At 48.9% G+C, this 18,764-nt stretch overlaps 1 protein-coding gene across 6 annotated transcripts in view; it reads left to right on the top strand.

Annotated features, from left to right (window-relative positions):
- Nucleotides 1-10,315: 10,315 nt before the first annotated feature.
- Nucleotides 10,316-18,764, top strand: part of ARHGEF10L (Rho guanine nucleotide exchange factor 10 like) — a 61,731-nt gene continuing 53,282 nt past the window's right edge. For all 6 annotated transcript variants that reach the window (XR_010308497.1, XM_064171704.1, XM_064171708.1 and 3 more), the window contains exon 1: nucleotides 10,316-10,398. The gene's annotated coding sequence lies outside the window, so the exon portion shown is untranslated. The remainder of the gene's footprint in view (nucleotides 10,399-18,764) is intronic.

An 18,764-nucleotide genomic window follows, 5' to 3' on the forward strand; every position in this document is an offset into this window, starting at 1 on the left:
CTCCTTGCCCACCTGGGCACACATCCAGCTGCTCTCAAGCACCACAGCCCAGGTCTTTCTCTGCTGGGCAGTTCCCAGCCATTCTGCCCCAAGCCTGGAGCCTTCCTGGGCTCGTTGTGACCCAAGTGCAGGACCCAACCCTTGGCCTTGTCAAACCTCATCCCACAGCCCTCAACTGATGGATCCAGCCTGGCCAGAGCCTCCAACCCTTCAGCAGATGCACATCCTGCTCAGCTTGGTGGCACCTGCAAGACCATTTCCAAAGCCAACCCCCCCCACCCCCCCAAACCCTGCTGTAATCCCCTATGAAGCCCCTTGGTGGTGGTTCCAAAAGGGTTAAGAAAGAAAGAGAACATTTTACTCACTGGATCAGTCGTGAAGCATCTCTTTGCCCCCACCTCTTGTCCTGCTGATCTTTTGCTTTTGCCCTAATTTAAAAGCAGAAAAGTGGCAAATTAAAGCCTGGAATCCAGGAGCAGGCTGGGAGGGATTTGGTTGGTTTAGGCTTTTGCCATGTTAGCAATGGGATGGAAGGAAACCACTTTGCCAGCACTGCAGCTCTGCTGCTTGTCCCTCCAAATGCAGGGTAAGTTTTATTCCCTCCCCCTCTTTCCCCTCACCCCCCCCCCCCCCCCCCCAAAAAAAAACCCCAACCAAACCCAAAACCTCTTCACTGAGTTCTTCAGGGTGGAATGGGAAGATTTTGAGGCAGGTTGCATCAGGCTGGGGGTTAAACTGGTTTTTCCTGGGATGTGGGGAACTGGTTTGACCTGTTCATTCCCAACCACAGTCTGGGATGGGGAGTGACTCACCTTGGGTAACCTTAGGCTTGGCTTTGCCTTCCCCAATCCTGGGGGTTGTATCCTTGCTGGGTGGTTTTGGGGGATGGGGATATTGTGGGGGGGTGTTGTCTGTAGGGATAAGGATGTTTAGAGTGTCCCTGGAGATAAGGATATTGGGAATATCCCTTGAGGAAAGGGATGTTTGGGGTGTTGGTGGGGATTGCAGCCAGTCACTAGTGGTGTCCCTCAGGGATCAGTGCTGGGCCCCATCCTCTTTAACATCTTCATAGATGACCTGGGTGAGGGCATGGAGTCAGTCATCAGCAAGTTTGCAGATGAGACCAAGCTGGGGGCAGATGTGGCTGGGTTGGAGGGCAGAAGGGCTCTGCAGCAGGACCTTGACTGCCTGCACAGATGGGCAGAGTCCAAGGGGATGGCTTCAATAGCTCCAAGTGCAGGGTGCTGCACTTTGGCCACAGCAACCCCATGCAGAGATACAGGCTGGGGTGGGAGTGGCTGAGAGCAGCCAGACAGAGAGGGATCTGGGGGTGCTGACTGATACCTGCCTGAACATGAGCCAGCAGTGTGCCCAGGTGGCCAAGAGAGCCAGTGGCATCCTGGCCTGCATCAGGAATGGTGTGGCCAGCAGGAGCAGGGAGGTCATTCTGCCCCTGGACTCTGCACTGGTTAGACCACACCTTGAGTGCTGTGTTCAGTTCTGGGCCCCCCAGTTTAGGAGGGACATTGAGATGCTTGAGCGTGTCCAGAGAAGGGCAATGAGGCTGGGGAGAGGCCTTGAGCACAGCCCTACGAGGAGAGGCTGAGGGAGCTGGGATTGGTTAGCCTGGAGAAGAGGAGGCTCAGGGGAGACCATATTGCTGTCTACAACTACCTGAGGGGAGGTTGTGGCCAGGAGGAGGTTGCTCTCTTCTCTCAGGTGGCCAGCACCAGAACAAGAGGACACAGCCTCAGGCTGTGCCAGGGGAGATTTAGGCTGGAGGTGAGGAGAAAGTTCTTCCCTGAGAGAGTCATTGGCACTGGAATGGGCTGCCCGGGGAGGTGGTGGAGTCGCCGTCCCTGGAGCTGTTCAAGGCAGGACTGGACGTGGCACTTGGTGCCATGGTCTGGCCTTGAGCTCTGTGCTAAAGGGTTGGACTTGATGAGCTGTGAGGTCTCTTCCAACCCTGATGATACTGTGACACTGTGATACTGTGATTGGGGATGTCTCTGGAGAGAGGAATGTTTAGGGAGGGTCCTTAGGGATGGGGATGCTGGAGGTGGACCTGAGGATGGGGAGATTTGGGATATTCATGTCCCCAGGATGGATATATTTGGGGTGTCCCTAGAGATGTCTCTGGAGAGAGGGATATTTAGGGGGGGTCCTTGGGATAGGGATGCTGGAGGTGTCCTGGGGATGGAGACATCTGGGATATTTGTGTTCCCAAGATGGATATATTTGGGGTGTCCTTGGAGAGAGGGATATTTAGGGGGGACACAGCACTTAAGGGGTGTCCTGAGCAGTGCTGAGCACAGGGGCAGAAGAACCTCCCTTGTCCTGCTGGCCACACTGCTCCTGAGCCAGCCCAGGATGCCATTGGCTCTGCTGCCCACTGGGCACACTGCTGGCTCATCTTCAGCTACTCTCTATCAGTACCCCCAGGTCCCTCTCTGCCTGGCTGCTCTCAGCCACTCTGTCCCCAGCCTGTAGTGCTGCTTGGGGTTGTTGTGGCCAAAGTGCAGAACCCTGCACTTGGTCTTGTTCAGTCTCATCCCCTTGGCCTCTGCCCACCCATGCAGCCTGGCCAGGTCCCTCTGCAGGGCTCTGCTACCCTCCAACAGCTCCACAGCTGCTCCTAGCTTGGTGCCATCTGCAAACTCACTGCTGCTGGACTCAATCCCCTGCTCCAGGTCATCAATAAAGATATTGAACAGGACTGTGCCCAGCACTGATCCTTGGGGCACACCACCAGTGCCAGCTGCCAGCTGCATGTGGCACCATTCACCACCACTCTCTGAGCTCTGCCATCCAGCCAGTTCCTGACCCAGCACAGAGTGAATGTGTCCAAACCATGAGCTGCCAGCTTGGCCAGGAGCTTCTTGTGGCAGAAGCTCCATGAGGGCTGGCATCACATTGCCCGGGGAGGTGGTGGAGTCGCCGTCCCTGGGGCACTTCAAGGCAAGGTTGGACGTGGCACTTGGTGCCATGGTCTGGCCTTGAGCTCTGTGCTAAAGGGTTGGACTTGATGGTCTGTGAGGTCTCTTCCAACCCTGATGATACTGTGAGACTGTGATACTGTGATCTTCATTTGGGCTTTCCAGCCATGCCACCCTGCCACAGGCAGCAACTTTTGGTGCCTTCCTGGAAGATCTTTCCAAACTAACAGCCAAAACCACCCTCGGGACACGTTGGGACACATCTTGGAGATGTCCCAAAGTGTTGCCCGGGAGGGTGCCAGTAGAGGGCATCCCCAGCCCAGCTCCATCGCTCCTCTTCCAGGCATCTCTATAAATAACCTATTCTGGTTTGTTTCCCCCCCCCTCCTGGTATGGTTTCTGTTTCGATCCCCACCCTGCCTCCACGCCCATCACGTCTGCTCTGGACCACCTCCCAGCCCTCAGCACCCTTCAGCAGCCGCTGGGAGGCCAAATAGTTCAAATGCCTTGAAATAAAACCAAGTCACAGTTCCCACCCAGCAAAACCAGTTTATGGAGTGTCTCTTCCATCAGATTGGGCAATGCTCCCTCGGGGAGAGGCTGTCAGGCTGCAGAGGGAGGGGGGGGGTTGGATTTTGGGCTGGGGCTGAGATTTGCATTCTAAGCAGGATGAGGCCACCTGGGCTGCATCAGCATCAGCTGCTTATTTAGAGGCTGAGCAGAGCACTGAGCTGATTACATCCTGGGGGTCCTACTTTTGGGGTGTTCCAAGGATGCCAAAAGATTGCTTCTGGTGGGATTAACTCACTGAACCCACGAGTGGGTGCCCCCCCACGCCCTGCACTGAGCCAGCCCTACTCCTTGGTGGGTGAATCCTTACTAGGTGGACTGTGGTGGGTTCCCTGTGGCAGGCAGGAGAGTGCTGCCTTGTGTAGTAGCAGCAGGAGAGGAGGCTGCTGGGCTCCTGGGTGCCAACAGAGATCGTTTTCTTGGCACTGGTTTGATGTCTTGACCTGGATTGGCAGAATGTGCTGCTCCAGGTTGCAAGAGAAGGCTCCAGGGAGACCTCAGAGCAGCCTTCCAGTGTCTGAAGGGGACTAAGGGAGACCTCAGAGCAGCCTTCCAGTGTCTGAAGGGGACTAAGGGAGACCTCAGAGCAGCCTTCCAGTGTCTGAAGGGGACTAAGGGAGACCTCAGAGCAGCCTTCCAGTGTCTGAAGGGGACTAAGGGAGACCTCAGAGCAGCCTTCCAGTGTCTGAAGGGGACTAAAGGAGACCTCAGAGCAGCCTTCCAGTGTCTGAAGTGGACTAAGGGAGACCTCAGAGCAGCCTTCCAGTGTCTGAAGGGGACTAAAGGAGACCTCAGAGCAGCCTTCCAGTGTCTGAAGGGGACTAAGGGAGACCTCAGAGCAGCCTTCCAGTGTCTGAAGGGGACTAAAGGAGACCTCAGAGCAGCCTTCCAGTGTCTGAAGGGGACTAAAGGAGACCTCAGAGCAGCCTTCCAGTGTCTGAAGTGGACTAAGGGAGACCTCAGAGCAGCCTTCCAGTGTCTGAAGTGGACTAAGGGAGACCTCAGAGCAACCTTCCAGTGTCTGAAGTGGACTAAGGGAGACCTCAGAGCAGCCTTCCAGTGTCTGAAGGGGACTAAAGGAGACCTCAGAGCAACCTTCCAGTGTCTGAAGGGGACTAAGGGAGAGCTTAGAGAAGCCTTCCAGTGTCTGAAGGGGACTACAGGAGAGGGACTTGTTATTAGGACATTGAAGGACAGCTCAAATGGTTAGGGATGCCAACTGAGCTTGGATTTGCCATTAAGATGAAATTCTCCCTCATGAGGGTGTTGGGACACATGAAGAGGATGTCTATAGGTGCTGTGGAGGCTCCCAGCCTGGAGGTGTTCAAGGCCAGGCTGGATGGGGACTCGAGCAACCTGGTTTAGTAAGGAGTGTTGCTGCCCATGGTGAGGGCGTTGGGAATTGATGATCAGGGAATTGATGAGTAGGTGTGGAGCTGCTGGAGGGTAGCAGAGCCCTGCAGAGGGACCTGGCCAGGCTGGATGGGTGGGCAGAGGCCAAGGGGATGAGACTGAACAAGGCCAAGGGCAGGGTTCTGCACTTTGGCCACAACAACCCCAAGCAGCACTACAGGCTGGGGACAGAGTGGCTGAGAGCAGCCAGGCAGAGAGGGCCCTGGGGGTGCTGAGAGGAGCTGCAGAGGAGGCAGCAGTGCCCAGGTGGGCAGCAGAGCCAATGGCATCCTGGGCTGGCTCAGGAGCAGTGTGGGCAGCAGGACAAGGGAGGTTCTTGTGCCCCTGTGCTCAGCACTGCTCAGGCTACCCCTGGAGTGCTGTGTCCAGTTCTGGGCTCCTCCAAGAGAGATGTTGAGGTGCTGGAAGGTGTTGAGAGAAGGGCAGCAAGGTTGGGGAGGGGCCTGGAGCACAGCCCTGTGAGGAGAGGCTGAGGGAGCTGGGGGTGTGCAGCCTGCAGCAGAGGAGGCTCAGGGCAGAGCTCATTGCTGTCTGCAGCTGCCTGCAGGGAGGCTGTAGCCAGGTGGGGTTGGGCTCTGCTGCCAGGCAGCCAGGGCCAGAAGAAGGGGCCTCAGGCTGAAGCTGTGGCAGAGCAGGTTGAGGCTGGATGTTGTTAGGAAGTTGTTGTCAGAGAGAGTGATTGGCACTGGAATGGGCTGCCCAGGGAGGTGGTGGAGTCTGTGTGGCTGGAGGTGTTGCAGCCAAGCCTGGCTGGGGCACTGAGTGCCATGGTGTGGTTGGTTGGGCAGGGCTGGGTGCTAGGCTGGGCTGGCTGAGCTTGGAGCTCTCTGCCAACCTGCCTGTCTCTATGATTCTGTGATCTTTAAGGTCCCTTCCAAACCATTCTATGAATAAACCCATGCTGCTGCTGTGCTCTTCTTTTTGGTGGTGGGGGTGGGGGTAGATGGTTGCAAGGAGAAGGTGCATGAAATGTCCTGCAAGCAAGGTGCTAGCAAAAGCACCCTGAACCCTGGCAGCTCATTGCAGTCCTGCTGCACTAACGAAGCCTCTAAGGGCTGGGGAGAGGGGGGAGAAGGTTTGGGGCAGGTTTTTGCTTGCATCAGCCAGGCCCCCCCCCCACCCCCCCCTCCCATCCCTCCCCCTCTTGCCTTGCAGTGGAGGAGCAGCTCAGCAGGCTGGGGAGTGTATTTTTAATGGACCTTTTTTATTTTGGATTTCTTTATTTTGGGGTTGTTATTTCACCTCCCAGCACCCCAGGGTGACCCAACCCTACTGACGCCGGCACCCAGCCCTGGCTGAGTCAGTGCCGCCGGCGGCACGCTGGGCACCAGGCTGCTGCCAGCCCTCCCGGAGCAAAGCTCTGCCTGCTCCTCTTTGTGCTGAGCACTGGGTGAGTTTTCTGGAGGGGTTGGGCGGGGGGGGGGGGGTACCTGATGGGTGACAGGGAGGTGAGTGCAGAGTCCTGCACCTGGAGGGGGAACGATAAACTGCAGCAGGAGAGGCTGGGAGGTGACTGCTGGAGAGCAGCCCCAAGGAGAGGGAGCTGGGAGTGCTGGGGGAGAGCATCCATGGGGCAGCAATGTGCCCTGGGGGCCAAGAGGGGCAATGGGGTCCTGGGGGGCATTAAGCAGAGTGTGTGCAGCAGATCAAGGGAGGTTCTCCTGCCTCTCTACTCTGCCCTGCTGAGACCTCATCTTGAGCACTGCCTTCAGTTTGGGGCTCCCCAGTTGCAGAGGGGCAGGGATCTGTTGGAGAGGGTCCAAGGGAGGGCTGTGAGGATGCTGAGGGGACTGGAGCAGTGCCTGGTGAGGAGAGGCTGAGGGCCCTGGGGCTGCTTAGGCTGGAGAAGAGAAGACTGAGAGGGGATTGAATCAATGTTTATAACTATCTGAGGGCTGGGGGTCAGGAGGGGGGGACAGGCTCTGCTCACTGCTCCCTGGCACAGGACAAGCAGCAGTGGATGGAAGCTGCAGCACAGGAGGTTCCAGCTCAGCACAAGGGGGAACTTCTTTGCTGGAAGGGTCCCAGAGCCCTGGCACAGGCTGCCCAGAGAGGTTGTGGAGTCTCCTTCTCTGGAGCCTTTCCATCCCTGTCTGGATGTGTTCCTGTGTGCCCTGAGCTAGACTGTGTGGTCCTGCTCTGGCAGGAGGGTTGGACTGGATGATCTCTTTGGGTCCCTTCCAACCCCTGGCACCCTGTGAGCCTGCAGCACACACTGGGCTGCACCTCTGCAGCCTTGCAAAGGGAGGTGGCAAACTGCCACTGGGTGCACCTTACAGGTGCATTGCTGCTGGGCTGGTGCCAAGAGAAATGCAAGGCTGCTGCAACGGGGTGGGAGGATTTGGGTGACCTTTGCACCCCACTTTCTTGACAAGGCCAGGTTATTTTTTTGGGGTGTAATATCCCCTTCACTGCTTGGAGAGGGCTTTGAATCCTTTGGGGCGGGGTGGGCAGATGAAAGATTGATTTGCTATTGAAATGCAACCTGAAAAACTGAGTTAAAAATAGCTTTCATCTCCATGATGAGATGCAAAAGCATTTCTGCCATGGCCATGAAAATCTCTCAGTCCCCTCAGGAGCTGTTGAGGATCTTCCTCTTCCCAACATTGGGATAGTGAGGATGATGCCCTCCATACCGGTGATGCTCAGGTCCCATTGCTTCCTGCAGCAAAGTCTTCTTGCTCAGGCTCAGTACCTCCACGGGGAACCACCCAAAGGAAAAGCAGATGACTTTTTTTTTGGGGAGTCATTTGAAGGGCACTTGGATATGTACAATGATTTATTTATTGAGGCTGGGCTTGTTCAGCTGGTTTGGAGCTGCAATACACCCAGCAGCTGTTTGGTCTGTTTGCAGAGGGCTGTTTTGCAGCAGGGCAGGGCTGGGCCGGGCTGTGCCAGCAGGTAACAACTGTGACAGCAGCTCAAAACTCCCTTTCCCAGCAAGAAAAGCTTCTCTAGCAAAGAAAAAGCCCTTCTCAGTAAGAAATAATCTTTTTTTGGTTGTTTTCCCAGCAAGAAAAAAGTTCTCAGCAAGAAAAAAGGTAATTCTCAGTAGGAAAACCTAATTTTTTTCCCCAGCAAAAAAACCTTTTTCCAGCAAGAAAAAAAAAACTCTTCCCAGTCGCAAAACCTTTTTTCCAGCAAGAAGAGTTAATTCCCAGTAAGAAAACATCTTTTTTTCCCCCAGAAAGAATAAGTTCTCAGCAAGAAAACCTTTTTCCAGCAAGAAAAAAATGCCCTTTCCAGTCACAAAACCTTTTTTCCAGCAAGGAAAAAGTTAATTCCCAGCAAGAGAACCTCCTTTTTTTCCCAGCAAGAATAACTTCTCAGCAAGAAAACCTTTTTCCAGCAAGAAGAGTTAATTCCCAGTAAGAAAACGTCTTTTTTTTTCCCAGCAAGAATAAGTTCTCAGCAAGAAAACCTTATTCCAGCAAGAAAAAAAGCCATTCCCAGTCACAAACCCTTTTTTCCAGCAAGAAAAAGTTAATTCCCAATAATAAAACGCCATTTTTTCCCATCAAGAATAAGTTCTCAGCAAGAAAACCTTTTTCCAGCAAGAAAAAAAGCCCTTCCAAGGCACAAACCCTTTTTCCCCAGCAAGAAATGGTTAATTCCCAGTAAGAAAACTTTTTTTTCCCCCATCAAGAATAAGTTCTCAGCAAGAAAACCTTTTTCCCCAGCAAGAAAACCTTTTCCCAGCAGGAAAAAAAGTAATTCCCAGTCACAAACCCTTTTTTTTCCAGCAAGAAATAGTTAATTCCCAGTAAGAAAACCTTTTTTTTTTCCCAGCAAGAATAAGTTCTCAGCAAGAAAACCTTTTTCCCAGCAGGAAAAAAAAGCCCTTTCCAGTCACAAACCCTTTTTTCCTGCAAGAAGAAGTTAATTCCCAGTAAGAAAACCTCATTTTTTCCCAGCAAGAATAAGTTCTCAGCAAGAAAACCTTTTTCCAGCAGGAAAAAAAGTAATTCCCAGTCACAAACCCTTTTTTCCAGCAAGAAAAAGTTAATTCCCAATAATAAAACGCCATTTTTTCCCAGCAAGAATAAGTTCTCAGCAAGAAAATCTTATTCCAGCAAGAAAAAAAAGCCCTTCCAAGGCACAAACCCTTTTTTTCCAGCAAGAAAAAGTTAATTCCCAGTAAGAAAACCTCTTTTTTTCCCCAGCAAGAATAAGTTCTCAGCAAGAAAACCTTTTTCCCAGCAGGAAAAAAAGTAATTCCCAGTCACAAACCCTTCTTTCCAGCAAGAAATAGTTAATTCCCAGTAAGAAAACCTTTTTTTTCCCAGCAAGAATAAGTTGTCAGCAAGAAAACCTTATTCCAGCAAGAAAACCTTATTCCAGCAAGAAAAAAAGCCCTTCCAAGGCACAAACCCTTTTTTCCCAGCAAGAAATAGTTAATTCCCAGTAAGAAAATCTTTTTTTTTTCCCAGCAAGAAAAAGTTCTCAGCAAGAAAACCTTTTTTCCCCAGCAAGAAAACCTTTTTTCCCCAGCAAGAAAACCTTTTTTCCCCAGCAAGAAAACCTTTTTCCAACAAGAAAACCTTTTCCCATCAGGAAAAAAAAGTAATTCCCAGTCACAAACCCTTTTTTTTCCAGCAAGAAATAGTTAATTCCCAGTAAGAAAACCTCCTTTTTTTTTTTTCCCAGGGAGAAAAGGTCCTTCCCAAGGAGAAAAGGTCCTTCCCAAGGAGAAAAGGTCCTTCCCAGGGAGAAAATCACATCCCCGCACTCCGATGCAGTAGGTAAGAGGGGTGCGGGATACTGCGCTTAAAGACACACTCAAGGTCCCTGCGCTGCTCCCACTTGTCCTGGTTGGGTTTTTTTCGGTTCCAAAGTGGAATGTTGGTGATTTTTAGGGAAGTTCTCCTTGAATGAGGGTGTGGAGGTGCGTCTGGGGATCGCTAGCCTCGAAAGCAGCGGTTTAGCAGGCAAAAAAGCCAGGAGAAAGATCCTCTTTGCCTGGAAGAAAGTGGAAGCTCCTGAGCCGGTGTCTGTGCGGGCAGGGAGAGGGTTAATGGATCGCTCCGGCATGCCAGGGGTTAAAAGCGAAGGGGGGGAGGCAAATCTTGCTGGGGGGTTGGTGGTGGTTATTTATCGAGATCGGGAAGCCCAAGGGGTGTAAATCAAAGCTGTGTGGGCAGAAGAGGAGGAAGAGGAGGGGGGGAAGGGAGATGCTGCTCCAAATCCCGGCATCCCTCGCTGCCGCCGCCGCTGCCGCCGCCGCCGGACTGCGGCTCCCGTTCGGCCGCCAGCCCTTAGCGGAGGGGCTTAAGGGTGGGGGTGGGGGGTACTGGGGGTGGGTGCCCCCCACCCTGGGCACCCCGTTGTGGTGCGTGGCTGTGTGTGTCGGGGGGCGGGGTGGTCAGTGGGGTTAATTCCAGTCGGGTGGTGGCCAAGTTGGGTTGATTCCCTCTCGTCGCCTGCCCGCCGGGGGCCTCGCTCGGCCGATGCGGACACAAAGCCGGAGGAGCCTGCGCAGGTCAGCCAGATCCTGTCTTTCCCTCGCCAAAAATATCCCCAAATCCCTATCAAAAGCCAGACGAAGGGGAAAAAAAACAGAGGGAGAGATCTCTGTTTTCCCTCCTAGCTTACGGTATTGCTGGTGCAAGGGGGCAGAAGGAGGAGGAGGAGGAGGAGGTCACCCTTCGCCTCCCGGCGCTTGCGGCTTTTGTTCTCTGCCTGCCTCCAGCTGCTCGGAAGGGAAGAGAATTGAATTGATTTAAAACATTCCCAGCCCCCCCCCCCCCCCCCCAAAAAAAAAGGCCACATGTTGGGGAGGACAGAGCCAAAACTCCTTACCCCAACCCCCAATCCTTGCCTTTTCCACCCCTGTTTTCTACCAGACCCAGCGGGCGGTTGCTAAGCTTCTCCCTTCCCCCCCAGCCCCGGTTGGGGATTTGCAGCACCTGTAGACATGGGAGAATTTTCGGGAGGGGGGGGCAGGGGGAGGAAAAAACTCTTCCTCCAGGAGGAATCTGCCAGGAAATAATGGGAATTGCCCCCTCCCCCCCCCCCCTTTTGTTTTTAAGGTCATTTATTTTGGGTGGCACGAAAGGTGCCCGCAGCGCTGCCCTTGCGAGGGGATGCTGAGGGGCTGCGGATATTCGCCCTCCTCCCCCTGCCGTTAAGCCTTTCTTTGGGATGCTGTTTGCTTATCGGCATTAATTTATTAAGTAGTCGTCTATTAAGAGCAATTTATTACCGGGGTTGAGGAGTTTGAGGCCTTGAGCGACTTGTTCTAGGAGGAGGTGTCCCCTGCCTATGGAGCTGGCTGAGCTTTGAGGTCCCTTCCCACCTCAACCATTGGATGCTTGATCCTCTGGACCACTTAATGATGGGTTTGGTAGTGATGGGCTAAGAGGAAAAGCAATTTATTGCTTGTATTAATAGTAATCATCTCCTAATCGCCCCAATTTATGTTTGTTTAGTGGCACAGCGACCCCAAACCCACTTTGTTGTTAGGTGGTAGCTGCTTATTAGCGCCAATTATTAAGTAGCTATCCGGTAGTGGTCTTATTAACCCCAGTTTGCTGGTGACTTCTTTAGGCTGCTTAGTTATTGATTTGTTTTTAATGGCAATTGTATTGCTAAGGCCACTTAATGATTTGTTTTGGAGTGATAGCCTATTATTAAGGTCAGTTGGTGACTGATTCTTGCCTATGCTTTAGTGTCCAACCCACTTCATTATTTACTTCTGATGATAGTTTAAGACCAGGTTGGTATTTGTTATTATTAGTGTATTAAGACCAGTTTATCATTATTAGTGTATTAAGACCAGTTTATCATTATTAGTGTATTAAGACCAGTTTGTCATTATCATTATTAGTGTATTAAGACCAGTTTGGTATTGATTATTAGTGTATTAAGACTAGTTTGTCATTATCATTATTAGTGTATTAAGACCAGTTTGGTATTGATTATTAGTGTATTAAGACTAGTTTGTCATTATCATTATTAGTGTATTAAGACCAGTTTATCATTTATTATTAGTGTATTAAGACCAGTTTATTAGTGTATTAAGACCAGTTTGGTATTGATTATTAGTGCATTAAGACCAGTTTATCATTTATTATTAGTGTATTAAGACCAGTTTATTAGTGTATTAAGACCAGCTTGGTATTGATTATTAGTGTATTAAGACCAGTTTATCATTTATCAGTGCTAGTGCATTAAGATCAGTTTGTCATTTATCATTATTAGTGCATTAAGACCAGTTTATCATTTATTATTCGTGTATTAAGACCAGTTTGGTATTGATTATTAGTGTATTAAGACCAGTTTGGTATTGATTATTAGTGTATTAAGACCAGTTTGGTATTGATTATTAGTGTATTAAGACCAGTTTGGTATTGATTATTAGTGTATTAAGACCAGTTTATCATTTATCATTATTAGTGCATTAAGACCAGTTTATCATTTATTATTAGTGTATTAAGACCAGTTTATTAGTGTATTAAGACCAGTTTGGTATTGATTATTAGTGTATTAAGACCAGTTTGGTATTGATTATTAGTGTATTAAGACCAGTTTATCATTTATCAGTGCATTAGTTAGTGCATTAAAACCAGTGTGTCATTTATCATTATTAGTGTATTAAGACCAGTTTGGTATTGATTATTAGTGCATTAAGACCAGTTTGTCATTTATCATTATTAGTGCATTAAGACCAGTTTATTATTAGTATTAATGTGTTAAGACCAATTTTCTTATTAGTGTGTTAAGACCAGGTTATCATTTAGCATTATTAATACATTAAGACCAGTTTAGCATTTATTATTAGCGTATTATTTGTATATCGTTTATTATTAGTGTATTAAATGATACCAGTGTATCATGTATTATTATTAGTGCATTGAGATCAGATTATTATTAGTGCATTGAGACTAGTTTATCATTTATTATTATTAGTGCATTGAGATCAGATTATTATTAGTGCATTGAGACCAGTTTATAATTTATTATTAGTGCATTGACATCAGATTATTATTATTAGTGCATTAGGACCAGTTTCTTATTATTATTAGTGTGTTAAGACTGATTTCTTATTAGTGTATTAAGACAAGTTTATCATTTATCATTATTAGTGTATTAAGACCAGTTTCTTATCTATTAGTGTATTAAGACCAGTTAATTATTATTATTAGTGCACTAAGACCAGTTAGTTACTAGTGTATTAAGACCAATTTGTTATTAGTGTATTAAGACCAGTTTGGTGTTATTTCTTAATGTATTAAGACCAGTTTATCATTTATTAGTGTATTAAGACCAGTTTGTTGTTGTTATTAGTGTATGAAGACCAGTTAAGTATTTAATATTATTAGGGCATTAAGACCAGTTTGTTATTAGTGTATTAAGACTGATTTATCATTTATTATTATTAATGTATTAAGAGCAGTTGATCATTTAGTATTAGTGTATTAAGACCAGCTTATAATTTATCATTTATTAGTGTATTAAGACCAGCTTATAATTTATCATTTATTAGTGTATTAAGACCAGTTTATCATTTGTTATTAGTGTATTAAGACCAGCTTATCATTTATTAGTGTATTAAGACCAGCTTATCATTTATTAGTGTATTAAGACCAGTTTATCATTTGTTATTAGTGTATTAAGACCAGTTTATCATTTATTAGTGTATTAAGACCAGCTTATCTTTTATTATTCTTAGTGTATTAAGTGTATTTATTTTTGCTAATACCTGCCTATCAAACCCACTTTATTACTGCTAATAATAGCTTACCAAAACCCACTTTCTTATTTATTTAGTCTTAAACCCACTTTATTATTAATTTCTAATAATAGTCTTGTTACTAAAGCCAGGCTTATTTATTTCAGATGCTGGTTTAGTATGAAACCCAGCTTAAAGTACTAAATTAATATTAAAGCCCCTTTATTAACCCCAAATTTATTAAACCCTAATGAGTTTAGATCCTAATTTAGTATTAAACCCTGATGAGTCTTGATTTTAAGTAGTAGCCTATGATTAAACCCAGGTTATTATTTCTTGTCTATAATAATTTAGCCTCAGATCCACTTTCTAATTCAATATAATTTTATTATTAAGCCCAGTGTATTAATATCTAATAATAGCTTAGTATTAGACCCCCTTTATGGTTTACTTTTAAGCTCAGGTTATTATTAAAAGCAATTTCTTATTGACCTTTAATAATAATTGGAGCCTTAGACCCAATTAATGATTTACTTTTAAGCTCAGGTTATTAATTAAAAGCAATTTCTTATTGACCTTTAATAATAGTTGGAGCCTTAGACCCAATTAATGATTTACTTTTAAGCTCAGGTTATTATTAAAAGCAATTTCTTATTGATCCTTAATAATAATGGGAGCCTTAGACCCAATTAATGATTTCTTTTTAAGCTCAGGTTATTAATTAAAAGCAATTTCTTATTGACCTTTAATAATAATTGGAGCCTTAGACCCAATTAATGATTTACTTTTAAGCTCAGGTTATTAATTAAAAGCAATTTCTTATTGATCCTTAATAATAATTGGAGCCTTAGACCCAATTAATGATTTGCTTTTAAGCTGAGGTTATTATTAAAAGCAATTTCTTATTGATCTTTAATAATAATTGGAGCCTTAGACCCAATTAATGATTTACTTTTAAGCTCAGGTTATTAATTAAAAGCAATTTCTTATTGATCCTTAATAATAATTGGAGCCTTAGACCCAATTAATGATTTACTTTTCAGCTGAGGTTATTATTAAAAGCAATTTCTTATTGATCTTTAATAATAATTGGAGCCTTAGACCCAATTAATGATTTACTTTTAAGCTCAGGTTATTAATTAAAAGCAATTTCTTATTGATCCTTAATAATAATGGGAGCCTTAGACCCAATTAATGATTTCTTTTTAAGCTCAGGTTATTAATTAAAAGCAATTTCTTATTGACCTTTAATAATAATTGGAGCCTTAGACCCAATTAATGATTTACTTTTAAGCTCAGGTTATTAATTAAAAGCAATTTCTTATTGATTCTTAATAATAGTTGGAGCCTTAGACCCTCTTTATGGTTTACTTTTAAGCTCAGGTTATTATTAAAAGCAATTTCTTATTGATCCTTAATAATAATTGGAGCCTTAGACCCACTTAATGATTTCTTTTCTCCACCTCTTTTACTCTGAAGCCCTCTTTAATCAATTTTCATCCTGATTTAATGTTAGACCCACTTAATAAATTACTTTTATTAATTTTATTATTCACCTTATTACTTTTAATAATAATTTATTCCCTTTATTTTAAGTAACACTTCATTAACACCTCCTTTAGTGTCTGTTTTTTCTCCACTTTAATTGGGTTTTAGCAGGATGCTGAGTTGCAAAGGGTAATTTTTGCCCCCAAAACAGCCAAAAAATAATGGGTGGGGGAGAAAACCTCAATTTTTAAACAGGAGGTTGCAAGACAGGGATGGAAATTAAGAGTATTGAGGAGAAGGAGCTCCGAGCCAGCAGTGTGCACTTGCAGCCTGGGCTGCAGCAGCAGCAGTGTGGGCAGCAGGGCCAGGGAGGGGATTCTCCTCCTCTGCTCTCCTCTGCTCTCCTCTGCTCTCCTCTGCTCTCCTCTGCTCTCCTCTGCTCTCCTCTGCTCTCCTCTGCTCTCCTCTGCTCTCCTCTGCTCTCCTCTGCTCTCCTCTGCTCTCCTCTGCTCTCCTCTGCTCTCCTCTGCTCTCCTCTGCTCTCCTCTGCTCTCCTCTGCTCTCCTCTGCTCTCCTCTGCTCTCCTCTGCTCTCCTCTGCTCTCCTCTGCTCTCCTCTGCTCTCCTCTGCTCTCCTCTGCTCTCCTCTGCTCTCCTCTGCTCTCCTCTGCTCTCCTCTGCTCTGCTCTGCTCTGCTCTGCTCTCCTCTGCTCTGCTCTGCTCTGCTCTGCTCTCCTCTGCTCTCCTCTGCTCTCCTCTGCTCTCCTCTGCTCTCCTCTGCTCTCCTCTGGAGTCCTGCATCCAACTCTGGAGCCCCTGGGACAAGAGGGCTGTGGAGATGCTGGAGAGTGTCCAGAGCAGGGCCAGGAGGATGCTGAGAGGCTGCAGCAGCTCTGCTGTGAGCACAGACTGAAAGAGTTGGGGCTGTGCAGGCTGGAGCAGAGGAGGCTCCCAGGGGACCTTCTTGTGGCCTGCCAGCATCTGAAGGGGGCTCCAAAAAAGCTGGGGAGGGACTTTTGAGGCTGTGAGGGAGTGGCAGGAGTGGGGGGGATGGAGCTGGAGGTGAGGAGAGTGAGGCTGGAGGTGAGGAGGAAGTTGTTGAGCAGGAGAGTGGTGAGAGGCTGGAATGGGTTGCCCAGGGAGGGGGTTGAGGCCCCATGGCTGGAGGTGTTTGAGGCCAGGCTGGCTGAGGCTGTGTGCAGCCTGCTCTAGGGTAGGGTGTCCCTGGGCATGGCAGGAAGGTTGGAACTGCCTGATCCTTGTGCTCCCTTCCAACCCTGAGTGCTTCTATGATTCTATCCCATGGAATGAAGGGAAAAAGCTGCCCCACAGGGAAACATCCCCAAACCAGACTGGGATGGCAAAAAAAGGGATGTGAGATAACCTAAGACAGACACCTCCAATGCAGGCTAATCCAAGAAGGACATGGCAATGCAAGATAATCCAAGAGGATTGCAGGGATATTATCTTAGCCATGGGGAAACAGAAGGGATTTCAATCCATAGGATTCCCAACTGGAAGCAGCATCCAGCAGCAGGATGCACTCAGCACTGCTCCTGGTGGTCCCCTCCAGCCCTGCTTGGAGCTGGCTGCTCCTGGTGGTCCCCTCCAGCCCTGCTTGGAGCTGGCTGCTCCTGGTGGTCCCCTCCAGCCCTGCTTGGAGCTGGCTGCTCCTGGTGGTCCCCTCCAGCCCTGCTTGGAGCTGGCTGCTCCTGGTGGTCCCCTCCAGCCCTGCTTGGAGCTGGCTGCTGATCTCTTTTGATTTTTTTGATGGCTTTTGGGGGTCTCTCTTGACATTTTAAGTTTCCCCCTCGAGTTCCAATTAAAACCAAGAGGGTGGTTGGAATGGGGATGCTTTAACTGGGGACTAGTCTCTGAGTGGGGGGGGGTGGGTATGAGGTGTGGAGGGGTGGTTGGCAGCCAGCCCTGCCAGCTGGGACCTGTCACTCTGGCCTGGTAGCTAAAAATAGCCCAAGTAAGCCCAAATGGGGGTGAGCCTGCAGGGCTCAGCAGATGCTGCTGCTCTTCTGCCTTGATTTAGAGCCTGCTTAGTTTATTTTGCCCTCCCTATCCAGGTCAGGAGGGAGATGAGGCTGAACTCCTTCCACCCTGGATCATAGAATCGTAGCATCAGGCAGGTTGGCAGAGAGCTCCAGGCTCAGCCAGCCCAACCTAGCACCCAGCCCTGCCCAACCAACCAGACCATGGCACTCAGTGCCCCAGCCAGCCTTGGCTGCAACACCTCCAGCCACACAGACTCCACCACCTCCCTGGGCAGCCCATTCCAATGCCAATCACTCTCTCTGACAACAACTTCCTAACAACATCCAGCCTAGACCTGCCCTGCCACAGCTTCAGCCTGGGTCCCCTTGTTCTGTTGCTGGCTGCCTGGCAGCAGAGCCCAACCCCACCTGGCTACAGCCTCCCTGCAGGCAGCTGCAGGCAGCAATGAGCTCTGCCCTGAGCCTCCTCTGCTGCAGGCTGCACCCCCCCAGCTCCCTCAGCCTCTCCTCACAGGGCTGTGCTCCAGGCCCCTCCCCAGCCTTGCTGCCCTTCTCTCAACACCTTCCAGCACCTCAACATCTCTCTTGAACTGATGGGCCCAGAACTGGACACAGCACTCAAGGTGTGGACTGAGCAGAGCTGAGCAGAGGGGAAGTTACTCCCTTGTCCAACTGCTGGATGCTGCTTCCAGTTGGGAATCCTATGGATTGAAATCCCTTTTGTTTCCCCATGGTTAATATCAGTATCCTGCAGTCTGTCTTGGATTATCTTGCATTGCCACTTCCATCTTGGATTAGCCTGCATTGGATGTGTCTGTCTTGAGTTATCCCACATCCCTTTTTTTGCCATCCCAGTCTGGTTTGGGGATGTTTCCCTGTAGGGCAGCTTTTTCCCTTCATCCCATGGGATAGAATCATAGAAGCAGTCAGGGTTGGAAGGGAGCACAAGGAGCAGCCAGTGCCAACCCCCCTGCCATGCCCAGGGACACCCTACCCTAGAGCAGGCTGCACACAGCCTCAGCCAGCCTGGCCTCAAACACCTCCAGCCATGGGGCCTCAACCCCCTCCCTGGGCAACCCATTCCAGCCTCTCACCACTCTCCTGCTCAACAACTTCCTCCTCACCTCCAGCCTCACTCTCCCCACCTCCAGCTTTGCTCCATTCCCCCCACTCCTGCCACTCCCTCACAGCCTCAAAAGTCCCTCCCCAGCTTTTTTGGAGTCCCCTTCAGATCCTGGCAGGCCACAAGAAGGTCCCCTGGGAGCCTCCTCTGCTCCAGCCTGCACAGCCCCAACTCTTTCAGGCTGTGCTCACAGCAGAGCTGCTGCAGCCTCTGAGCATCCTCCTGGCCCTGCTCTGGGCACTCTCCAGCATCTCCACATCCCTCTTGTCCCAGGGGCTCCAGAGCTGGATGCAGGACTCCAGGTGGGGTCTCAGCAGAGCACAGCAGAGGGGCAGAATCCCCTCCCTGGCCCTGCTGCCCACACTGCTGCTGCTGCAGCCCAGGCTCTGCTTGGCTCTCTGGGCTGCAAGTGCACACTGCTGGCTCCTGCAGAGCTTCTCCTCCAGCAGCACCCCCAAATCCCTCTGCTCAGGGCTGCTCTCCAGCCTGGCACTGCCCAGCCTGGATTGGTGCTTGGCATTGCCTCTCCCCAGCTGCAGGACCCTGGCAGCTGCTTTGCTT

The sequence above is a fragment of the Pogoniulus pusillus genome, chromosome 36, assembly GCF_015220805.1.
Source record: "Pogoniulus pusillus isolate bPogPus1 chromosome 36, bPogPus1.pri, whole genome shotgun sequence".
Taxonomy (NCBI): domain Eukaryota; kingdom Metazoa; phylum Chordata; class Aves; order Piciformes; family Lybiidae; genus Pogoniulus; species Pogoniulus pusillus.